This window comes from Onychomys torridus, chromosome 16 (assembly GCF_903995425.1).
Source record: "Onychomys torridus chromosome 16, mOncTor1.1, whole genome shotgun sequence".
In the NCBI taxonomy this organism is placed as follows: Eukaryota; Metazoa; Chordata; class Mammalia; order Rodentia; family Cricetidae; genus Onychomys; species Onychomys torridus.
Genome location: NC_050458.1, coordinates 48,996,149 through 49,000,599, shown reverse-complemented (window position 1 = coordinate 49,000,599; position 4,451 = coordinate 48,996,149).

The following is a 4,451-nucleotide window of genomic DNA, read 5'->3' as shown; positions in this document are numbered from 1 at the left end:
GAGGGCTGCTACAGGAGAGAGTCCCACGGAGCCCCTGAAGCTGGCAGGTAAGAATACCAACTTCTGGTTGTGCTCAAAGCTGCTGTGGGGTCACAGGGTCAAGTTGGGCTGCAGAAGTTAAGGACCATTGAGATAAGATGAAGGACTGGGTCCAGACAAATGGATGATGGATGAATGGATAGATGGACGGATGGGCAAATGGATGGAGGATGGATGGACGGATGATGAACGGATGAAAGGCTGGGTAGATGGATGATGGATAATGAATGGATGTCAGATGGATGGATGATAGATGGATGATAGATGAAAGGACGGGTGTTGGATGGATGGCCATTGGAGTTAGTGGTATCAGATCTTGCCCTGCTTAACTGAAGGCCCTGGGACAGTTGGGAGTTCTCTGCCTATCGGTCCCTTAACACATACCAGGTGGTGAGATGGCAGGTTGGTGGGGAAATCACTAGCACAATGTTCAGTGTCTTCATTAAGGAAAGTTGGGGATATATGTAGCTCAGTTGATAAGAATGTTTGTTTAGCATGCATTAAAGCCCTGGATTTGATCTCCCGGACCACATAAACTAGGTGTGGCAGTGCACAACTATAATCTCAGCACTCTGGAGGAGACTTGAGGGTTAGAATTTCAAGGCCCTCCTCAGCTACACAGTAAGTTGGAGACCAACCTGAGTTGCATGAGACCTTGGCTCACACACACAACCCCATAAAATATCAAAAAACTAAGGAAGTTGGAATAAATCATCATCTTCAGATAATACTGATGTCCTCAAATTATAAATGTACACTAACTTTTTCAGTACTGAGTTCGGATGCAGGACTTGTTTATGCCATGCAAATGCTGTGTAATCCTTGGCCGTACCCCAACTACCTCACTCAGAATGACTACAGAGAGGAGAGGAGTAGGTACACAAAGATGTGCCCAAGGGCCCTGGGCCACAGGAGGCCCCTCTTCCCTGGAATTAGGGAGGAAACCACATGGACACCCACATGTGGCCAGTGTCGGCTGGTCTGGAATGAACGTGTTAACCACCAAAGGAAGCCTAGGCTCAGTAACACTGGTGCCCCAGTAACACTGGTGCCCAAGCAGCTGACCTTCCCCTTCCACACGGTTTCCATTTCCTGCCTGGAAGAGCTGTAAAGGAACTTTTGCAGACAGACAGGAAATACTAAGGACCCTGGCTGGGGACTGTGGAAATTGGCGGGAAAGGTCAAATTCAAGGTGGCACGGCTCTGGTATGGCTGCTAAAAGCAGTGGCTAATGTCTCCGCTTTAACGTCAGGTGGCAATCACAGTCGACCCAACCAGGCGAGTGTTGTGTTGCAGGAAATCCTGTCCCATTTGTTTTCTCTTCTTCCCTGTTAGGAAACACATCTATTTCCACTCCCGAGGCCGATATTAAAGGCCACAGTATCATTTCATTGCGCTCTAATATGTCCAGCAGACGCTCTGCTGGCTTGGGATTTCAGGGAAATCAGGTTCAGAGCAGTAATTTCTGGCTAGGATAATGAGTGGGAGAGATTGCTTTCAGGGCTCTGACTCAATAGAGGGAGGTCACTTTGCAGTCCATGGTGATAGATGGGTCCAGGCCTGCTATTATCTTCACTAGACGAGGCAGACTGCTTTAATTGACCAGCCCATCTCCACCGTGACAAACACAGGAAGACTTCCTCCATTAGGGGCTGACTGATCGAAGCAGGGCGGGAGAAAAGAGGCTGTAATTTTCTCAGTGGGTCAAATTCATCGGATGTACTTCCTTTTCAAAAATGATTGCTATTTATTTTTCTAGCAAGATCACGTAGCATCTCCTTTTGCCCGCTCGTTCTTTGTTCTTAAAAGTTATCTAATGATTTGGCGAGGAATCCTGCAATTTACTTGTCAGGAAAGTGCCACGTTTGAAGCCACACTCTGGCGCTGAGACAAGTTGCCAGTGATTACCATTAGCCCCGCTCCTCCCGGGGCAGAGCACTGCTTCTTGGACCACTGCCCCCACCCGGGGAAGGCAGTGTTGAGACAGCCTCCCACGGCTCCTTCTCACTGCACTGCAGAGTGTAAAAACATGCCAACGCTTAACTCAAAATTGAGCAGCAATTTCCAGTCTCTGGGGTTCATCCGAGCAGGAGAGGCCTGTTCCCCTCTATCTTCTACACTCACTCCAGCCCCACCCAGATGCCTGGTTCTGCCTCCTGCCAATGCCCTGGGCCTCTCCAACTGGCTGCCGTGGCTTCTGAGCTCCCACTGGGTGCCATGCCTCCAGCCCCCAATCCCACCCCCCAACTCTGTTTCACACCCTCCCCAATCGATCCCTATTTCACGGGACTGGGAGGCAGAGAATTTATACTCGATATGCAAAGGCATCTGCTCTGTTGTGGCGCTGGGACTCTAACTCAGGGCCTCCTACAAGCTAGAGAGAGGGGTTGTTTTTCTTTTTCTTTTCTTTTTTTCTTTAATCTATCACACAGAGACTGGCAGTCTCCCAGGCCCCAAAGAGCTTCCTGACACAATGGGTGAGGGTATTAGTGGAATCTTCTTATTTTGGGCAATTGTGACATGTTGGCCTTGTAAGACTAGGATTACTAAGGAACCCATTTACCCCCTGTCACCACTGTATGATAGCACAGAACCATGTTTGGGAGACCAGAGCCTCAAGAAGGGCTTTCCATGGAGACCAGAAGTGAGGCAAACTCAGGACAGAAAGCCAAGGGGGACGGCCATCGGCTCCTGAGTCGCTGTGGCCCAGTCCCTGGGGGATGGGCGCCATCACCATAGCTCTAAGTATCAAGATAAGTTTCAGGACAATCAGCCTGGGCATGCACAGATGACTGAGCCAGCACACTCCAAGAAGGAATCCGGTGTCCTTGTAGGAAGGAGCAAGCTAGCTACAAAACCGGTCCCTTACAGAGTGGAGCAAAGGTTAATTAAACACATGGCAAACTCTGTCCCCACCTCGATCCTTCCACATGCTGAGGAGAAATGAAGCGTTAAGCTGCAGAGAATCTGGGCCAGGGCCCACAAAGGAGCTGCCTGCCCTCCTTAGCTTCCTAGCTGAGCTTCCGAAAGCCCTTTTTGAGGCTGCTGGCTCTGATCAGTCCACCACACTCTCTGAGGAGGGAGAGAATTCACCTTTCTCCCCTGGGTCTCTAGCTTCTACCTTGGCCCACCACCTCCTCTCACCCCAGAGCAGGCTGCCCGCAAATCAAACAGGTCTGGCCAGGAGACAGCCAGGCTGTGTGCGTGCATTCATTAAGGAGCCAGAGGTAGCTCCCAGGGCAGCACAGCCTTGATGAAAACCAGACTTTCACAAGTGCCTTTTCTGGGTTCTCAAAGGTCATGCATGGGCTCTGCAAATCTATGTCACACAGTTTCTGCAGCTCCCAACATCAGGACCCTAAATGGGTTCCTCCTTCTTCTGTTAAAAGAATCAGTGAGAAAGTGCAAACAACTGACAACTTTCCCAACCACCCAAGGGAACAAGTTTATTCTCAGCAAACACTAGTTCCCACTGCAGGTGGGAAGGAGAGGGAAGTTTTCAGGGGCCTGGGACCCCAGGGCGGGACTGGGTGGTGTGTGTCTGGGTGCAGGCAGACCCCCAAGCCCCAAAGTCATTTAGCAAAGACAGAAAAGGCCACAGGGAGGGCAGGCCACAGATATTGAATCAGCCACCTGGCTCAAGGCTGAGTTGGAATGTACAGGTGCCTCACAGCCTGTGTGCAGTCCATGTGCATACAATATGGCATCACTGTGGGTGCACACTGGTGACCCCAACATGTCAGGGGCTGAGTGAGGACCCCTGAAAGGTCAAGGCCAGCCTGGGCTAAGTGAGACCCTGTCTCCCACCCCCCTAAAATCCTGTAACATTTTATATGACAGCCCTGAGTATCTGCGGATACTGGTATCCAAGCAAAGGAAGGGGGTGGCTTCCGACTGATCCCCCTTTAAAGGCTGGGGATAGCAACTCTATGAAGTCAGGGCGAGAGAGCAGCAGGTGGCAGACAGGTCAAAAGGGTCCGTAAAAGAGAGCAGAGGCAGGAGTCAGGCCTGCTGGCTCTGAAGAGGGAGCCTGGGCATCTTTAGAAGCCAGCCTTCCCCTCTGGACACCTCAGCTCCCTGCTGCTGGCTGTGCAGCTTGAGTCATGGTGTGACAAGCAGAGCAGCCATGGCTATCAGCAGTGTACTTCCCTCTGCCTCAGTATCCTGACATCACACCAGCACTGGGAGGCCATGCTGCCACTGAAGTGGCCTGTGATGACAGGGCCAGTGTCCCTTGGGGCCACCCACAGCTCAGCCCTACCAGCAGATTCTAGGGGTCTGTGAGAAAAAGGCACTTTGGGGAGGTCACCTGAAAGCTCTCAGGCCCAGGTCAGACTGTCACATGTCCTCAAGAAAAGCAGGTGTCCAGACAGACGCATGGCCTGAAAGACAGACCACATGCAGGACACAGC